Here is a 21,040-nt window from a genome sequence, read left to right on the forward strand (position 1 = left end):
TATCTGAAGACCTATCTAAAATTTATCTGAATCTTCCCTTCACTTACCTTCCCATGATTTTGTTTCATTTTTACCACCCAGGATTCTCTTATGGATTTGTTCAATGATTGTCTCTGTTTCCTATGAGAACGTTAGCTCCGTGATGATATGGACCTAGCTTCTTAGTGTCTATTGAGAGTTCCTGGCATACAGCAGGTACTCGATAAATAGTCACTGGCTGATTAGAGAACGAGCCCTCATGAGGTCCATGCCATTTTCGTCGAAGTTGGACAGATTTTGAAATGGAGAGGCAGATGCCTAGAAATCCCAAGAGGTGACGCTGGGTTTTCCGGCATGAGAGAGCTTGCCTACTGTGCTACCCTGCTGTGTAGATACTCAGTTTTTGTCTTCCGGGGAAATAATCTCCCGGATTCCCAGTAGCTGATCTTTACTACCATCTCCACAGATATCCACTAATTTACAACGTGAATCCACTCAAGGGCTAGCCAGATATCATAATACATTTACATATGCATATGCAAATATAAAGTCAGAAAGCTGTGGCCAACCATTTTATTCTTTTGGCTTTTCTGTCTCTGAGAGTGGGGAAAAAAAAAATGTGTTTGAACTCTGCTCAGACCTGATTACTGCTGATGAATGACAAAGCAGTTCTGATCTTATCTGGGGAATTTTTTCCATGGGATACAAAGAGAGAAAGAAGCCAGAATAAAGGTTTGAAACATGTATATTGACAGAAATCAAAGAAAAGATAATACAGTCGTTCATGTTCCTGGCATCATCAGTAGGGGGAGGGGAGGGGGGGGGTTGCCCAGCCAGAGCTGTGTTTGGTTATTGATTAATAATCCAAGGTACAAATGGTTCGGGACAAATCAGAGAAAACATAAACTACAATATTCAACAAACTGCAGTTCAAAGGTTTCTGGAATTTGCTAAGTGTTCTTGGTCATACATTTTTTAAAAGTGATGACACAATACAAAGTTTTTGAACTTTGTCACACAAATAGCAAGTAGAGTTTTGCTTGAATTGCATTAAAAAATTGTGCAACTATTATTAAAAAAAATGGAGGACGGGCGCCAAGTGGAAAAGTTAGAAAGGGCCAACTGTCCAGTTGCTGATAGAAGAGTAGTCTAATAATTCTCCTGCGGAAAAGGTACTTTTAGTTGATGTTCCACGTCTCACGGCGGTTAAGAGCATGACTCTGTGAACCCCCATCTGGCTCTGACACTTAGGGGCTTTGTGATCTGGAGCAAGTGACCAAGCTCAGTTTATAGAAATATTGTTTAAGCCCCATATACTACGCCAGGCGCATTTAACTTCTTCCCAAAGCCACTCTGACTTCTTCAGCACATCCTCCGCTTGCAGGCATCGTACGTAGAGTGCTATCTTAATAGTACCCTAAGGTCAGGACACACCCCTTCTAGAAAATCCTAAATGTCTTTGCATGAAGATACAGACCGACATTCTTGACGTGGCCCACAGGGTAAGTGTGCTCCTGTTCTGCCTGCCTCCCTGTCTACTCACAGGACTCCCTCCTTTGGTCCTTGCGCCCGCCATGCCGGTCACGTGTTCTTTCAGTGCGCCATGCTTGCTCCTGCCTCAGCATTTTTGCACCTGCTCTTCCAGAATTCTCTTTGAGATTAGTTTAATTGCTAGTTGTCCAGAGTGTCTTTTGACCTTCTCGACTGTTCTGTACTGCTCCTTTATTGTAGGTGCCCAGGTAGACTCTGACGGTGACCTGTTTAATTGGTGGTGATTGTCTGCTCTCAGACTAGACTGGGGACCCCTGAACACAGGGGTGGCATCTGACTCGTTCACTACACCTCCAGCACTTAGCACAGGGCCTTGCACGCACCAACCAGTCACCCCTCCCTCCCCCCCAGTAAATAGAATGAAGCCATCAGGGTTTCCCCTAGTGCATGTTTTTCTCTGTGAACGCTGGGATAATACTATCTCCTTTACAGGTTCACAGGGCAGATTAAAAGAGAAGAAATATGTGAGTGCTTTGTCAACATAAAAGGACCAGACGTAAGTAAGGTGTGATTAACATTTTTAGATTTACTGCAAATGACCATAAACTCAACTCAAGTTGGCTTACACTACAAATAAAATAAAATAAAATAAAATAAAATAAAATAAAATAAAATAAAGTGAAGTAAAGTAAAATAAAATAAAGTAAAATAAAATAAAGTAAAATAAAATAAAATAAAATAAAATGAAGCAAAGTAAAATAAAGTAAGTAAAATAAAATAAAGTAAAATAAAATAAAGTGAAGTAAAGTAAAATAAAATAAAGTAAAATAAAGTAAGTAAAATAAAATAAAATAAAACAAAATAAAATAAAAGTAAAATAAAATCAAATAAAGTAAAATAAATAAAATAAAATAAAGTAAAATAAAATAAAGTAAAAAAATAAAATAAAATAAAGTAAAATAAAATAAAATAACAAAATAATGATGATAATAATAATAAAGGAGACTTTTGGTGTATAGGTTATATTACACTATACCTGGTCCAGCTCCCCCGGGGGAGAAAGAGCATCTTTTTCCTATGGTTCCACCAAAGATCCATGGGAAACTTCTTTTGTTTCATCTTAATGATAATGACCTCAGTAATGCCCTGAATGTGTTTCCCCAGAATTCGCATGTTGAACCCCTCCCCCTCAACGTGATGGTATTAGAGGTGGGGCCTTTGGGAGGTAATTGGGATCTTGATGATGTCATGGAGGTAGAGCCCTCGTGAATGGGATTAGCGCCCTTAGAAGAGTCATGGGAGAGCCTGCTTCACCTTTCTGCTCTTGGCCATGTGAGGACACAAGAAATCAGCAGTCTGCAACCCCAGAAGAGAATTCTCGTGGGAATTCAGCCATACTGGCACACTGATCTCGGACTTCCAGACTCCACAACTATGACAAACAAATGTCTGTTATTTATAAGCCACTTATGTTCTGTATCCTGTTAGGGGAGCCTGAATGGACGAAGGCACTCTCTGAGCCAGTGTCTTTGGAGAAAGGGTTATTCACCGATTGATTCTCCAGGTCTTGGTCACATGACACGTTTCAAGCTAGGAGATGGGATTATTCCCGCCCAACAAGGATTGGGAAGAGGGTAGTTTGATTATACAAAACAAAGGTTGGGTGTTACTAGCAAAAGCCAAAATAAATGTAGATTGGAAGGAGCAGTAAGCATCCTCTATGGAGATTAAAGGAGTTCCAGTGAAGGAATTCTTGGCACACAAATCCTCGCCCCAAATCCTGTCTTGTGAGTGATAAGCTCTGTCTTCTCTCCCATATGATGGGCAGTCAGTGCAAACCATATTCCCTAGCCATCTTCACATTACAATGACATTACAATGACATAAGGTGGGGAAGTCTCGCTCACAAGAAAAAGGAGGGAAGAGAGGCATTTAGAAGAGAGTTTGTGGGGTAGCTCAGTCTTCTATGTGTTAAAGCAGGTAAGATCAGTTACCGTAACCTTCTCATACATCTGAGCCCTCATAAAAGATAAAGCAAACCCTGTAGAAGAAGAGTGCCCAGGTCTCCAAGCTTGGGGTTCCCAGGAAAAAAGCATATTTTGGCATTAATAAAGTCTCAAGCATCACTTGAGCACAGACTGTCACTCCTTAGCAATGTGATCATGGGTAAGTATAGCAGATGTAGGTGAACAAGGGAACCGCTCCCTGTTCAATGTTCTTTTTCTCCAGGGACGTTCCGGGGATCGCGCTTGGCGTCCTTGGGCTGGAGGAAGTTCTGACAGATGAGATGTAAGGAAAAGTCCTTGGGTGGGGCTTTTGGAGCTTCCAGAAGTGCAGGTGCATCAGCTATCTTGTGATCCTGAAGAAAAACACCCACAAAGCCTTTATCTTCAAATCAGAGGATTTTTGTTTGTTGCCTTAAGTATTTCCAATCTGGCTTAATTAGTTTTTAAGCTAAAACGCATAGACAATGGCTACCAGCGTGACATACAATAAAACTGATTCACAAACCACCTTCAGGCTCCTTTTCCATTTTCTTAAATTGGTAGGAGCCACTTTTTTTTTTTTTAAGAGTATAGAGTAATCATCTCTCTTCTCTCTCTCTCTCTCTCTCTCTCTATATATATATATATATATATTGCTACAACTAAGTTTTCTGCCTAATTTTGTAATGCATTTAAAAATTTATCATTACTGCCATTTGGATCCTGAATCTTCTAAAAATGTTTTATGGTCATTTGAAGAAATTTTTCTGTGGAATTTTGTTAACTTTCTTGGAAGTTCACTTGAGTTTGGAAATTGCCAAGCTTGCCCTAAATATCTGCAAGGAGACTGCGCTTGGTGTTTTCCTTAGCGATAAGACGATTCCAGTTACGTTTCCACGGGTGAAGTCAGAAAATAAGAGACCTCTGTTTCTAGCTGTAAAACTTGGTATTTGTTTGCCATCAAAGTGAACAGTCTGCTGATCAGTCATGACAGTGCTCGGAGATAGTGACCAACAAACCTGGACGTGTTTAGCGTCTCATCAGGGTTTATGTATCTTTGAGGCAAATGGAGGTTATGGAGACAGACAAAACATCGGTCTTCCGGGCTTAGTTTGTGAAATAGTTAAGACTTCGCTTCACAAAGAGGACATTTCGAGGGGAGGTAGGTCCTCCCCTGGATGAGCTATTCCTATATTTGTTTTGGGAATAGAATCCTAGAACACTGATGGGAGACACATCATTCTAGAAAGAAAAAGAAAAAGAAAAAGAAAAAGAAAAAGAAAAAGAAAAAGAAAAAGAAAAAAAGAAAAAGGATAGAACACTCATGGTGAGGAACAATATAAAGAGGATATAGTCCAAGGCCCTCATTTTATAGCGATGGCCCTGAAGCCCAGAATGGGAAATGGCTTGCCCAAGGTCACACAGCTATTCAGTGACAGCCAGGAGTAACCTCTTTGGGTCTCTGAGAATTGCTATTATTTAATCCCATCTGGACGGCTGTGATCAAAGAACATAGTTTCTCTCACACATAAAGAAATAACTTGCCTGAAAAAAAAAGTTGGTTAGCTGACTAGTGAACTGTGTCTACCGCGGAGCGGGTATCCTTAGCCAACCGGCAAGATCTGTTCATGTGCGTGCTTCTATTTCTGCGTGACAAGCCCTCATTTGAATGCACAAGCGAACACACATACCCTGTGGAAAGATCATTAACCGAGCGCTGGTGGGGCCCATAGGTAGTAAACCACACGTCTGTGTCTGCACTGCTGGGAAGCAATGTTTTCACTGCCAAGCTTAGGGCGATGGGTTCCAAATACCCACGTTCTCTCTCTTCGTGGTCCCCATCATGGCCGTGGATGGCTGTGCATGTACGTATGTATGTATCTATCATCTGTTTTCCTCTGATAAATGTGATTGTGTGTGAGTGCAGGTACCAGGAAAGAGCGAGACACATATATTTCCTTATCAGAGGGCTGTATTTATCAGGAATCTTACAAAGACAAGGCAGGCACAGAATTCCCCCCCCCCCCCCCCCCAGTTGTGACCTCCTGCATCAAATTTGGGTTTTATAGGGTCTGGCAAAGCACACTGCAAACTACTGCTCATTCTGCCATTTAAATATGAGTGAAATGAAATGAAAATGAACAGAGTACCCAACCAGAAAGAGGAAAAGAGGCCATTACAAACCAGTCTGGTGGACATGGTGGAAAAAGGAAAAAGAACTGATCTTGTCTGTGTGCTTGGGCCTCAGTGCGATTCTTTCGTTTTTCTTTTATTTTTGTTTGTTGCTTTTAGAGAGAGAGAGTGCAGGAGCAGGAGAGAGGGGCCGAGGGAGAGAGAGGGAGAATTTTAAGCAGGTTCCGTGCCCAGTGCAGAGCCTAATGCAGGGCTCAATCCCACGCCCCTGGAATCATGACTTGAGTTGAAGTCAAGAGTCAGATGCTCAACTGACTGAGCCCACCAGGCACCCCAGATCGTGTTTACTTCTGATTTGTTTCTGTGCCCCTAGAATTCCCCTCCACCAGCCCCTCTTGGAGCAGCACAGAGAGCCCTCACCCATGTGGGTCCCACCAACCTGATGCCCTTCAGAATCATGGCGCCCGGGAGGCGGTGCTGCTACGGAGAAGTTGGGTCCAAGTCACATAATTTTAGGACCTACTTTAAAATCAAAGCCCAGGCTTAGAAATGCTCTCCAAATGCCTAAAGTTAAAAAGTGAACTTGTTTGTTAAAAACAACAGTGTTAACAAACAACCCAACACAAACGTCCTCGCATTCTCTTTGACCCAATTTTGCACCAATATCAAACTCGTAACCTTCTCAATGTACAAAGAGGTTTTTATTTTAAATCCAAGGAACAAATGACCTCTTCAAATTCATAATGAGGTATGCATTGAACGGAACACAGCCCAAGGTGAGTCATTCATTAATCATAAACAAAACAGCCCCTGATCAAGGACACATCAGAACACACTGTAAAAAGAGGCTAGGTTGCCCAATGCCTTTATTTAATATTAACTACATTATGTTTTTCATGTGAGTTCTGAGAAGGTGATTTTCTCACTTTCTTTGTAGCCAGCTCAGTGTGAATGGATAATTACTTCCCTTAATGCTGTTTCCCCTGAAGGTTAACCCTGTTCAACAAGACTCGACCCAATCTCTCCTCTCCAAAGGGGGCAGGGGGTGCGTCCGTCGCCCAAGACTTTCAGCCAGAATCCTTCAAGCATAAAAACATCCGCCAACAGGAATATTTCAAATGACATGAATAATATTTGTGATTAATAACAGCTAACCAGAGAAGCATAATCCAAGAAATACATTATTAGCTTCTTACAGATATCTGATATGCTAATTATCTTCAAAAATTTCATCGCTGATGACTGTTTTGGCAGAAATTTGAGCAGGGGAAGAGGAAATTTAAACTTTTATGTAAGTTGGAAACAAAGCGTTGGGGCGATTGGACTTGAGAAGACCTGGGCTTGGGATTTGGTATTTAATTCTGACTGATGGGAAGGAAATTAAATAATGGGAATAGAATTCAGTGCGAGGATTGAAATTCGAGTCAAGGGGTACTTGGCGGACCTCCTCAGGAGCTCTTCCTTACCTCCTGTGACAGAGACTCCCGGTGCTTCTGATGTGGGCGGAACACGATGCGGTTTGGCCAGATTCGCCTGGGGGCCTCTGGGGGGGGTGGGTATGTGTGTGTCACTGCTTTCCTTAGACCTAAAGGGACGTGCTCCTGGATCTCAGCTTTCCCAGGGGAGACCTCTTCGCTGCCAGCTCTTTCTCCATTTGCTCTGGCCTCACCCACACCCCAGCCTTCAACACGGCTGGTGTCACGACGATGTCGCACGCGGCAAAACCCACTGTACTGTCACTGAAACATCAGGGAACATACATGCGATACGGGACCCAGAGGGTCACACAGCGCCTCACTGGAGGGGCCTGGAGGGAAACCCTCTCATTTTACTGATGGGAAAGCTGAGTTCCAGAAAGTGTCAGCCTGATACCTACGATCCCAAAAGGATGATAGAATTCTGGTGATAGAAAGTCGGCTGCCTGCTGTGGAAACAGTGAGCTCCTATCACTCTGGACCGTTTGGCTTACCCACAGACGTTCTCAGTGTCACCTTCCAGAAGTTTACAATCAAGAGAGACATTTTGATGTTGACGGCAAGCAAAATAGATCGAAAGCGTTCCACAATTAGACTGTAAATTAGGAGGAGCGGACACCCAGGCAGGGAGATACTCCATCTTTGGCCTGCCTTTCTGTGTCTAAGTGCAGGGATGAAACTTCCTTCTGTTCCTCTCTGCTATCTCCTGGACCGGAGCCGGCTACGTTTGTATTCCAGATTCGATTCTGGAAGAAAATAAATCAGGCCACATGCAGGGCAACCGCTCAGTGCTGTGAGCAAGATGCCCTTACAGGCCCCCTGGCGCTGGACTTCATGATGTCACTTCCTAGAAACCCGGAGAATCCGCTTTAGGCGATAAGTCGGGTCGCCGCAAAACAAGGCTTAAAGCAGAGACCTCTACCTACTGCCTTAGGTCCCGTGAGGCATTCTGAATGATATCTGGAACATACGAAAGAAGACTCTCTCTATATCTCTATCTATCTACATAGCACAGGATCGTGATTGTATTACAGGGTATACTAATCAACTCTCTCGAAAGAGTAGGGGGCGGGGGGGGGGGGAAGAAAACAATGCTGTTGTTCTTTTTTCTTGTTCTCCCTTCCAATGTGCAGCTTCCTCCAGCTCCAACCCCGAACCTCCTAGGTGCGTTCCAGAAATTTCAGGGAACCCAGGTGCATGCAGGAGAGTTAGGGTCAGTGACAGAGCTTTCCATCAGCAGACACTTTGAGCAAGGGACTGGAGATCAACCCCGAAGTTCCCTCTGCTTCCAGAGAGGCAGCTAGAAGCACGGAGGAAGTCAGCTAAATAAGTGTTTTAGTGAGTGCCCAAACGACAATCGCTGTTGCCTGCTCCGGTGTGCGTGTGGTAGGCAGCTTTGATTGAAAAGTTAATCAGCAGGCTTGAGTTCCTATCAATAAAGAGGAGAGAGATTGATTTAAATACTTGATGACATTTTTTATTTGAAAGCCCTAAACCCCAAACACCTTAAAATGTAGAGATAGAGAATTAAAAGACAATGAAAGATGGGTTTGTGGCAGGTTCCCATCAGAACAATCAAGTTTCTAAGAAAAAAGTGGTCTCGGGAGTGGGGATTCAGTCTTGACGGGGGAGCTCAAGCAGGAAGATGGGTGAGGAGAGGACAAGGGGTGGCCGACCAGTCGGGCGTTTGTGGGCACCACCGGAGACCTCCTGACACCCCACCGTCACCCCCTCAACAACCCGAAGGCCCGGCCAATGTAGGCGAGCTGACCTCCTGAATCAGTTCACAGACGAGTGGAGAGCTCGAGCCTGGAGAGAAGAGCCCAGCGGTTGGGCAGTCGGTGGAAGGGGCGAGCTCTGTGGGCTGAAGTGGCCCATCAAGGCATCCTGGAGGAGGGTCACCTGAGTAAGGCATTGAACGATGGCCATCTGGGAGCCGAAGTACCATTCACGGCATCGGGCACAGCCCTTTAGCTGATGATTTGGAAACAGGATAAACATGCCAGGGGGTCGAAGGCAAACACACGAAATGCAGTGCTTTTTCTCAGTCTCACGATGGCTATGGCAGCCTCTGGTGAGCTGCCAGGGGTGGAGTAGTTAAGAACCAGCATTTATTTAGTGCTCAGCGTGACCAGGCCCTGTACTAGGTGCCTCTCGGGCCATCTTTCTTTCACTGTTCCCAGCCACCTTTGTGAGGGCACGGATTCAACTGCCTTTCGTCTTACAGATGAGAAAACTGGGCTTCAGGAGAAGAGAGTAACTCGTCTAGGGTCATAGAGCTGGCAGAGTGTGCAGCTGGGGTTGAAAGCTCGCGCATTCACACGCCGCGCTGCTTGAAGGATGCATCGGTAACGCTATAAATCTCCGCTGCTCAGAGGCTGAGCAGGAAAACAAAAGTCTCCAGCAGTTCCCAGGGCTGACTTCCCTAGTGATGTAAATTCATGTCAAGTGCTTGCACGGAAAGTCCCCAGTACATCCCAGCAGAGATACCGTACCGTCTAGAAGAAAACATGGCAGGTGTTATTACAATGACCGCTCCTATTCATGCATGGGTGTTATTCCCCATCACCTTCTTCCAAGGAATCAATATCCTCACCATCCTTGGCTATCTGCTGCCAGTACCTCATACCCAATGTACCTTTGCTGCTCTGTGTCCACGATCACAGTCTCCTTTCTTAGCCATTTCTTCATTTGTTTCCCAATGGAAAGCTTCCTATTCTGCAACGCCCACCTCAAGAACTGCTCCTGCATAGTGTTTGTCCTGACCCGCACTTACTTCCTCGCCCTCCCCTATAATCAGAATGCCTCTTCCTCAGTGAAGGCTCCAACCTTTGATTACACCTTGATCGGCCTTTATCAAATGTTCCTGCCTCATTCTGAGATATAAATATGATTGTTTCCCCCAATTCAACCCTGCGCTCTCGAAAGTCTGGACGGTACTTGCTAACGTTGATACCCACTCATTCCTCCCTGTTCACCCTGCTCGGCCTCTAGAACGGTGCTCGGCACCCAGTAGGCACCCAATGATCAACTTGAATCATGGATTGTTTGGGGGAATCCCAAATTACAGTTTGAATGTTTTCTATAGAGAGGTTGCCCAATCAACTGCTGTTGGGGGTTGGGTCCTTTATCAGGAGCATGCTCATCAGAGAACTAGATCTGCCCTTTAGAGGACTGAGCGGTGGCAGCATGGAGTAGGGATATGTTTTGAACAGGAATGATTGGCAGAAGGGGAAGGACAAGGGAAAACAGTGCAGGTGAGGGATTGAGAGCGATGCTCTTGTTGAGAGCGATTGAGAGGGCATTGAAACAGGATTGTTGAGATATTGGTCCCCCAACAATCATTACCATAGAAACTAGAGTCTACCCAGCTTGCTAGATGGTTATCCTGGATAGGCTGGGGTCAAAGCACCTGCTTGGCACCCTCTGGGAACATCTTGTACTAAATGAGTCAAATCCCCCCCACCGCCCCCCCACCTACCCACCCCTCCGCCTCCCCCAGGGGGCTGTCAGTGTCACACATTCCATCAGGCACTTCACAAACCCCAAATCACTGCTTCACAATAGCATCTTTTGATTGATTCATCAACTACCAAACAGGAAAGGCTGTCACAGCTCCTGGAGTAGCAATTAGCAATGGGAGGAAACTCAGAGGCTGGGAGTTGGAGTTTTGAAAAGGAGAATAAATCCAAAAAAAGAGTTCTTCATCCAAACACCCCGAACATCCTGGCCCACAAGCTGGCTCACACTTAAGAATGAGGTAGAGTGTCAGGGCCCCTGGGTGGCTCATTTGGTTGAACGTCCGACTTCGGCTCAGGTCATGATCTCGTGGTTTGTGGGTTCGAGCCCCGCGTCGGGCTCTGTGCTGACAGCTCAGAGCCTGGACCCGGCTCCGTATTCTGTGTCTCCCTCTCTCTCTCTGCTCCCCCACCCCACACTCTGTCTCTCTCTCCTTCAAAAATAAATAAACATTAAAAAAAAAAAAAGAATGAGGTAGAGTGTAAGAGAAACCCATTAGACTAGTAATATTAATACTATAATTAACAGATACTTATTGAACGCTAATGAGTATTAGGTGTTGTATATATACTTAAGAGTTTAGTTTAATTGTATTCGATTTAATCTTGAAAACAGCCCTGGGAGGGGGAATATTATTTCCGTTTTAGAGATGAGGAAATGGAAGTTCAGACAAGGTAAGTGTCCTGCCCAAAGTCCAGCAGCAAGGAAGAGGGGAAGAAAGGATTTGGAGACTGGTCTCTCTGACCCAAATGTGTGAACATATGAACGTCGAAGTTTGCTCTGTGTGCAGAACCATAGTCCAGAATCTGGTTGTACTACGAAGCTAGATGAAACTTGGCCTAATGAATCCTTGCTTTCAAAGTACAGTCTTTTCCTTTTTGCCCTCACAGATCAAGTACCTGTTTCTTTTCCCTATAGTTAAGCGCGGAAATGACCATCTGTACAACATTCTGTTTCAAACTGTTAGGCGCTAGGTAATTACAGTTTACCCACTGGCCATATTTAATGTTTCCAATGTGTTTTTATTTATTTCTCCCCCTTCTGGGACCTTTCTTGGAGTATTTTTTTTTTCCGAAAGAGGAAAATTCTTAGCCATTAATCTAGCACTGAAGTATTTAATTATTATTATACGTATTATTTTTTAACCAGAAAGAAGCTTTAGCAGCAGTAAAGAAGGTTTTGGATAAAATATGAACAGGGCACCTACTCAACCACTCTAATAGAAGCCTTTTTATTTCTTGCATTTTATCTTGGACAATTTGACCAAAGAGCTCTATTTTTCATGTGGAAATTGTGTATGTAAACATTTTTTGCGTATCTTCCATAGATTTATGTCATTTTAATTTCTTAATGTCAAAAAAGAATTCCACAGCATTGACTTCCCCAATTTTCCAAATGATTCCCCGTTTCTTTGGATGCTTAGATTGGGTTCTACTTGTCAGATATTGGAACTAACACAGTGATAAACATCTTTCACAAACACCTCGTTTCGAATTCCTAAAGCAGTCGTTTATTTTGCCAGATGACTTTGATGTGTCCTTCCCACCTCATTTTATTTTACTTAATTAATTTATCTTTTTATGTCATCTCTATGCCCAACATGGGGCTCAAACTCATGACCCTGAGATCAAGAGTCACGCACTCCACCGACTGAGCCAGCCAGGCACCCCCTTCCCACCTAATTTCAAAGAGTTGGCAAAGCACATTTTAATTGGCTGGGAAACTATTTTAACTTTTTTTTTTTGTTTCTTTTTACTAAGCCAATTATCATTGGGCTCCAAGATGATAACGATTCTCCTGTCACATTTCTCTGACTCAAGTGGTGACAATGGGTACAAAAGGCAGGCGTCCCTGATTGGGACTTTGTGAACCCAGCTTGACAGTGAGAGTGTCAACACTGCGGCTGGGGCCAAGTGGCTCACACGCACTAGCGTTGGGGACGGGGCTCTACACACAGTAGGACCACGGTCAGTATCTGTTGAATGGGTGTGTGGTCTCCTTGCTTTCTCAGAAGCCCTTCCCACGTGGTTCCAATGATTAGTCACATTTTAAGGATGAGAACACTAAGGCTTTGAGCAGCTGGACTAACTTACCGAAGTCACACGGTTAGTAAATGGTGATGCCACCCTGGTTCCAGTTCTGCCTGGCTGCAGGGTCCATCATGTGTCCCCTTTCCTTAAAAAATGGAAAGTAGGAATGCCTGCTGTCTCCAGCATGCTGCTGGGTGGCTACGGGGTGAGAGTGCATCCACGTGTTTTCTTCCCTTTTGTCTCATTTCTGGGAATCCTTATGAGATTCCAAAATAACTCGGAAAGCAAGGTTTTATTCTATTTCTGTCTAAGTCTTTCAAAAGAAACAGAAGGACCAGGAGAACAGGTCCATTACATTGCCTGGTAGATATCACTGATATCTACAAGGCAAGCCTGGAATAAATGTACTCATGGAACAAATACTGCAAATGCTCCATCCATGCCAGGCATGGGGCGTGGCATCAGGGATGTGGGCAGAAGAAAGCTCTCCTCTGGAGACCTCCAAGGGAGGCAGAGCAGAACTGAGCAAATCACAAGTGAACATTAATTGCTGAACACAAGGCGTACTCCCAAGAGTAGAAACAGAGTAGTGAGATAGGAGTGACAGGACGGGGAAGGTGGGGGGTGCTAACCTTGGTGGGTTGATCAGTTACTGCTTGCCCTCCTTGCAGGGGTGAAATCCCTGGAGGAACCTTACTCACATCTTTGACGTGTTTGAGGGTGGCGATCCGCTTTTGCTTTTTCGGTTTAAAAGCTAAAGTGACAAGTAATCTCTCAAGTACCCATAGAACCCTAATGTCCTCTTATCACCTGACCAAGTCAGTTTCTTATGTCCTAATTTTTATTTTATTTTTTTTAAATTTATTTATTTATTTTGAGTAAGAGAAAGCAAGCAGGGGAGGGGCAGAGAGAGAGAGAGCGAGCGAGAGAATCCCAAGCAGGCTCAGCACTGCCAGCATGGAGCCCAAAGGGAGGGTGGAACTCATGGACTGTGAGATCATGACCTGAGCCGAAACTAAGAGCTGGCCACTTAACCAACTAAGCCACCCAGGTGTCCCTATACCCTTACTTTTAGATCAGAGTTTTTCAATCTCAGCACTACCGGGACTTTTGCATCAGATACTGCCTTTTTGAAGGGCTGTCCTGTCCGCGGTAGGATGTTTAGCAACATCCCGGGTCTCTACCCACTCACTACATGCTCAGAGCAACCTCCCACAAAGTCAGGACAAACAAAAATGTCTCCAGCCATGCATTCTTGCATTCGCATGGCTCCCCTGGGTTGGCGGCGGGGGCTTGGGGGAGGCAAAATTGTCCCTTGCTGAGAAGCACTACTTTTGATTCGCAGATCATCTCATTTTTGGTGTCACGGATAACTTCCAGAATCTGACAAAGTTCCCCAAAATAAGTAACTGTCGTTATGTGATTTCTACGGGCCAGGCCTTCTGTTAAATGCTTTACACATACTATTTCATTTGCTTTTTGCAACACTTATATGAGGAAGGTGTCGTTTCCATCTCCTTGTGGATGAAGACTGCACAGTCAATGGCAGAGCCCAGGACCGAGAGCCTTTGTGGGTGGAGACACATGGCTCTGGCTCTCTGGCACCACAGATGGGTGTGGATTGTCATCGTCCGGGTCATCCAAATCAGCACATCTCAAAGCGTACATGCATCACCTGGGGATCTTGCTTATGTGCTCATTCTGTAGGTCTGAGGCGGGACCCAAGACTCTGCAGGTCCAGAAAGCTCTCGTGTGATGCCAATGCTGCTGATCCATGGACTGAACATTGAATATCAAGGCCCAGACCAGCATCCTTAAACATTTCTGGAGTACAGATTCAGCCAACAATCTGGTAAACTACGGACCTCTGCCTAGAAACTTGCAATTCTGGACACACATTTCCTAAAAAGCCAGCTTAAGATCTCTGTTTTCTCTTTAGAAATATACGTTCACCCTCGTCAATCAGATGGAGCTCACCTGTTCCGGCAGATTTCTGATAAAGCAAATTCCGAACGCTGCTTTGGATTATCCCATTCCGCCATGTTGAAATGCTGGCAGGCTGAGAGTCCTCGGAATGGCTACACTGAGTCTTACAGGGGTGCCAGTTCGTCATCTCCAACCTTGCCCTCTGTCGATACTGAGATCAGCCGGTTATCCCTATCGAAGCATGGACCCCCAGTCCAACCCATCACTCTCTTGTTTTGCCTCATCTTACAAGATCCCTCAAGTCCCGCATGGCATTTTTCCATAATAATGCTTGCTTCCCACCCACTCCCTACTCCCATTAACAACTGTCGACGTAATGCATATGCCATGTGATACAGTTATCAGAAAGTGATGGTATCTGAACGTACACATACAAAATAACATGAGAAGATACTTTTCTAAAAGAACAGATAACCTTAAACATTAATAAGTGGAAAACCTGGGAGATCAAAGCATTTTTTTTCTTTTTTATATAATAGCCTTTCTTTCTTCTTATGATCTTGTCTTTGAAAGCTCTTTCTGCAGATGACAGATGATATTGTTCTTGCATCCTGCTTCAGACAGAATTCAGGGAGGAAGGGGGGAAAAAGAACTATTGTAGAGCCTCTCTGCTCTGCAACAAGATTTTTATAATTAATATATACAACTGAGCAGAGAAAGGTACGTTATAATGAAATGCAATTAAGAGGTGTTTGTTCTTTTCCCACACATGATGACTATAATTTCCTTGGCTGTTTAGAAGTCAACCATGATCATTGCATTTTGCACATATCTTTGCTATTTTTTTTTTTTTTTGCTCCCGAATTTGTTTATTTTCAATAAAAAAACAAACATAGATTTAGAGCATTTGATATTCAGATAACATCATCTTTTAATTATAGTCCTTCGTGATCATTAAATCCACCACCTTTTATGGTATTTCTTGCATTGGCATGGCTTCCAATTTTTAATTAATGGACCTTTAAAAATAGCTCCAAATAAAACGGTAATTTCAATTTACAAAAAAGCTTGGGTTGGACGACAACATTATGTTTTCCTCCCATGTGGAAAGCAACCAATCTGATTTTATAGTTATCTGTCATCTTGGACTTTAATTATAACTCTCCTGTACAACCTGACATTTAGTCATGCATGCTGGGCTGCCCTCTCTCCACGCTCCCCATTTGCTGTCTCTTTTGTCCCAACCCTCCCAAACCGGAATGGAAAAATAAAGAGTAGGGGGATTCAACTGTCACTTGTCGGGGGTGGTGACGCATGGCACGGTGACACCGGGCACCTATTTGGATCCCACTCCGGATTCTCCTCGGCTATTTCATGGCTGCCAATGTCTGGCAAGCCGGCCCCAGCCTCAAGGGCAGAACCGCTTTGGAATTGCGGAGCCAAGGTGCCGAGAAAGCCACCTTCGACAGCAGAGACCTGGCCACGCCGAGCAGAGAACTACCCTCTCGTCCAATAGATGCTTGATAAGAATGTGTGGCTTGAACGAAGCCAGTAGCTTCACCGCGATGAACAGAAATAAAGGCGATGCCAGAGCAGGGCCTCTGCCACTAAATGCCAGGGCATAATTTGTACTCAACATCTTTCACGTGTCTCAGGACTGAAAATGAAAGGGGGTTTTGCCATTTGCTCCTATTGACTGTATTTCCTTTTGCGGGGCGGGGGGTGGGGGTTGCTGTTTAAAGCACACAAGACAGAGAATGGAGAGTGCGTCTCAAGGGGCATGCTTCCTACTTCAGAAGCTGCTATCAGGGAAATAGTGTTGCTGGTTAGTTCGTGAATATGATTTTTCCCTCCGGGCACGGATTATCAGGAGACATAGAAAGGGTGTACAATGGGCGAATGTTTCTTTTTTATTCTCTTTATGTACAATATTTTATGAAAGTGACAGTGACAGGCACTAAAAATCTCAAATGACTCTTCTCAGCCTACAAGTAGAAGTCGAAATATATAGGGAGCAAAATTTAAAAAAAAAAGGAAAACAGAAATAGTTGAGTTCCGAATAATCACCTTCTCCCACTACCCAGCTATTTCCATGTTCAACTTATGGAGCCTTCTACACAGCAGGTAGAGCGCAAAAGGAGACACAGATGAATAAAACAATAATTCCTGCCTTCGAGAAGTTCTTTGAGAGAAATATCCAGAGTAGACAGACGTTCTAGCAACACAGTGGGGAAGACTTCCACACGCCTGGTAGGTGCTGAGACCCTGGGCCCGCGGGCCAATTTTCTTTTCTTTTTTTAATTTTTTTTTTCATTAAAAAAACTTTTTTAAAAAATGTTTATTTGTATTGCAGAGAGAAAGAGAGCACACGAGCAAGCGAGAACGGGGCAGGGGCCGAGAAAGACTGAGACAGAATCTGAAGCAGGCTCCAGGCTCTGAGTTGTCAGCACAGAGCCCGACGCGGGGCTCGAACTCACCAGCCGTAGGAGGAGAAATCACGAACAAACTTTCAGTTATCCGATGAGTAAAGTCTGAGGATCCAACGGGTAACCTGATGACTGTAGTTGATAACATTGTATTGAAATTTACTAACCGAGTAATACGTAAGTAAGCGTTCTCACCAAAATAGTTTTACGAAAGGGAACGAGGGAGGTGATGGATGTGTAACTACCTCCACAGGGGGAGCCTTTCATGGTGTGCCTGAGTATCAGATTGTCATGTTGTGCGCAATAAAGCTAAAAAAACCAAACAGTTCCTCTCATGAAAACGAGCTGCTTATGAATCTCAGACCCTTGGCCCTTCTCGTCCGTATTCTCTCACCCTTGCAACCGATGTGGAAAATGAAAAGGTGTAAAAATGAGCCGCGCCACTCTCGCCTGCTTACGCTTCCAAAACCCAGTGTAATTTCCTTCCAACGAGAAGCAAAGTTTTCTCAGCAACTCAGTTATGACTTAATTAACTTTCCCTCTATGCTTTTCTGCTTTTTATGAAAAGTTAGCTTGAAACTACTTCTCTGCTTGGCTCTGAACTTTTACAATCTGCTGGGTTGGGTTCTCCCCCTCCCCGGCTCCCGCCCCCGAATTCTGGCTCTTGCGAAACAGAGTTTGAACCAAAAGGATTTTACAGGTATTTGTGCGGTGGTCTCTTCCCGTAGGGCTTTGCAATTTGTTTGTCTTGGTCTGTCTGCCTGGCTTCGATCCTACCCTGCCAGAGGGTGTGGGACATGTGACACATCGAGGTCCTGCCAGATCTGGGTCCTCCAAGGGGCTGTATGAATATTCAACAGTGTCTGGTGGCCACGCCCTTTTAGCTTCCCTTTGTTCAATGATGGAGCCCTGTGTTCAGGTAGTGACTGGCCCACTAATTTTCCAGGCGACTTTCGGAGCGCCTGTCCCCGCTTTGATTGTCAGCTGATGTCCCCATATAGTTGTCATAAAAAGAAAATGAGACCCGGGCGCCTGGGTGGCGCAGTCGGTTAAGCTCTGACTCTTGGTTTCAGCTCAGGTCATGATCTCACCCTTTGTGAGTTCAAGCCCTGCCCTGGGCTCTGTGCTGACAGTGCAGATCTTGCCTGGGATTCTCACTCTCTGCCCCTCCTGTGCTCTCTCTCTCTCTCTCAAAATAAATAAATAAACTTAAAAAAAAAAAGAAAAGAAAATGAGACAGTGCTTGTCATAGAAGGGAGCGTGTGGCCAGGTAGTTAAGAATCCGTATCAAAAGTCTGTGGTTGCTCACGTAGTATCTATAGATCTTTTTATTATTATTATTATTATTATTATTATTATTATTTTAATATATGAAATTTATTGTCAAATTGGTTTCAAAGCAGGAGGCATCACAATCCCAGACTTTAGCCTCTACTACAAAGCTGTAGTAGCTATAGATCTTTGAGGAAGACATTTAACCCCAGGCAGCCTCTGCCCCCTCATCTTTAAACCAGAAATGAGAATGGTTTCCTTCTTTACAGGGTTGTTATGAACCGAAACTATGATAATATTACTTCCTAGGTCACTAGGTGTGGGCAAGTATTAGGTTTTAGGTTTGTTCTGTATGCACACACACACACACACACACACACACGCATGTGCGTGTGTGTGTGTGTGTGTGTGTGTGCGTGTGTGAGAAACATGAAGCTTTATGAGGATCAGGGGATTTCTGGATTAAATGCCATGGATTAAATATTGAAACTCGGGAGGCAACATACCCTTTTAGAAGCATAACCAGTGGGCTCAGATACCCACACTCGGAGCCCCCTGCCTCAACAGATTTTTTTTCTCTTCTTGATCAACGTGTTATTCTTTAAAAGTCCAGTTTGACTTTTCCCGGCCGGTTATTCTTCAACAGCCGAAGCGCGTCTTTGCGGTTTGAATGAGGACCTGCGTGTCCTGATGGTCCTGCATCTCAGGGACCGTGAGGCAGGGCTCTGCGCTCCGATCGGGGTGGGCTTCGTGGGCAAGGCTCTCAGGAGGGCCTCGCTCTTGATTTCTCTGCCCTGCTATTGCCGTCTTGAAATTCTTAATCACTTCTGAGCAAGGGGTTTGTTTCCATTTGGCACAGGGCCCTGCAGAGAGCATAGCCGGTCCTGCTTCTGGTCCCAGTAAACTGGACTCTGGCTTTGCGTGGCTGCGGGGCCCCGGAGGGAAAGCTGCCCGTGGGGGGCTCTGCTTGTGTTCTCAAACCTCGTTCCTGGAGTAGCTTGTTTCCTTTCCCATCGAGTTAAGTTTAGAAAACTGACCATTGGTGATCTCCTCTCTGGACCTTGTGGGCAAATGTTTTGCTGTTTTTCTCCAAAAAAAAAAAAAAAAAAAAAAAACGCTCACCGTCTATTTAAACCCACTCCACATACCATCCTTCCCTGCGGCCGCCCGCACTTTGCTGTCTGCTGTCTGGATCCACCGATGGCCCGGATGACTGCAACATTGTCCCAGGTGGCTTGATCGGTGTTGCTTCTCAGGGACACCGGGAGCGGTAGGGACTTAAAGCCCTCTCAGCCGTTTGGGATACCTTGCCCTCCAGTTAGAACGTCAGCCTTTGAGACGGAGCTCCCAGCAAGCATAGCCCCTAAGTCCCCTTGGTTGAGATGTCCCATGGCGAGATGGTGGCCAGACGCCCTTGGGGAACTCAGACCTCCCTTTTCCCAGCTCCTTCGCACTAGCAGAACGCCTCTTGCCAATTGCACAGATCTGCCCTGCACCATTGTGGTTTTCTCCCCTATTTCTTCTTTTAATGTCAGGCTATGCCCAGTGATTGACAATTATAATTATTCCTCAGAGAGCCTCATATTAATAACAGCCATTGATCTAACTCAGATGATTCCAAGCATCTCTATTTTCTAACCTCAAATGCGAGACATTAGCTTCTCCGAGCTTGAATTCTACAGCTTGCAAAAGAGAACTCAGACCAGCTTTCAAAATAATAGGTAACCTTTCTCTCCATATCAGCCCAAACGCAGAGCCCCCTTGCCTCAATAGATTTTTTTTTCTCTTCTTGATCAACATATTATTATTTTAAAAAATCCATTTTGACTTTCCCTTGCCAGAAAAGGCACAGCAGGAAGCTCTTTTCGACTCACTCAGATTGGTGGGTGGAGGAGACCACAATTATACCCCATTTCAATGACATGTCTGGGGTTGCAGTGACTCCAGACAAAGAAGCTGAAATGTATGAAAGTTTCTGTGTCTTCAAGACAGAACCTAAAAATACCTGCCTGAGATGCAGGTTGGGAGCTATTTCCAACAACAGGGCTCCAAGGTTTTCCCGCTGGGAGCTTGAGAGCGTCTGACTTCTTTTCAGCAGGCTGTCTAGGGTACCTGGTGATCAGGGGGTGACACACAAAGACCAATGTTGAGGGCTAGAAGGCTCCCCAAGGGGCACCTTAGCCTCCTGTTCCCGCCCTGCTGTGGCAGGTGACAGGCTTCGATGGGACTACTCCACGCTATTCCAAATAGCCAAGGACGCAGCCTGTCAGAGGGCGCTTCAGGGACCAGCATTATCGCCATTGGTTAGGTTTCAAGGAGACTGCACTGTCCTGGGGAGATTACAGAAGAGAGAGAGCTTCCCCGGGGCAAGAGGAGATCTTAAGATTTTCCAGCTACCCCTCCTGATGCTTCCATTTCTAAAATGGTGTCTTCATCCAATGGTTGTGGAGCCTCCCTTTCCATAATTCATTTGATGGGGCACTCATTACCTACCTCACTCCATCTTTGGCCACTTTCCTTTAAAAACACTCATCCTTGTTCTTAACTCAAAACTGACCCGCCTCTGAGGTGCAAGTATTGGGACCGTAGAGAATTCAGCTCGTTCAGAAACCGCGCGATTGTGCTCCACAAAGCTCATCTGCCTTAGGTCAAAGTCTCTGTCTCCGTTGACCTGTCCTTTGGTGACCTTGACTCTCACCCAGCTGATCTTACTCCTCTGGAAAATCTCTCTAAGGAGTTTCTCGACTGTGGCGCAGAGGCCATTCCTTCCTACGTAAGCACACAAGAGGATGTTCTGGGAACAT

The sequence above is a fragment of the Panthera onca genome, chromosome E2 (genome assembly GCF_046562875.1).
Source record: "Panthera onca isolate mPanOnc1 chromosome E2, mPanOnc1 haplotype 2, whole genome shotgun sequence".
In the NCBI taxonomy this organism is placed as follows: domain Eukaryota; kingdom Metazoa; phylum Chordata; class Mammalia; order Carnivora; family Felidae; genus Panthera; species Panthera onca.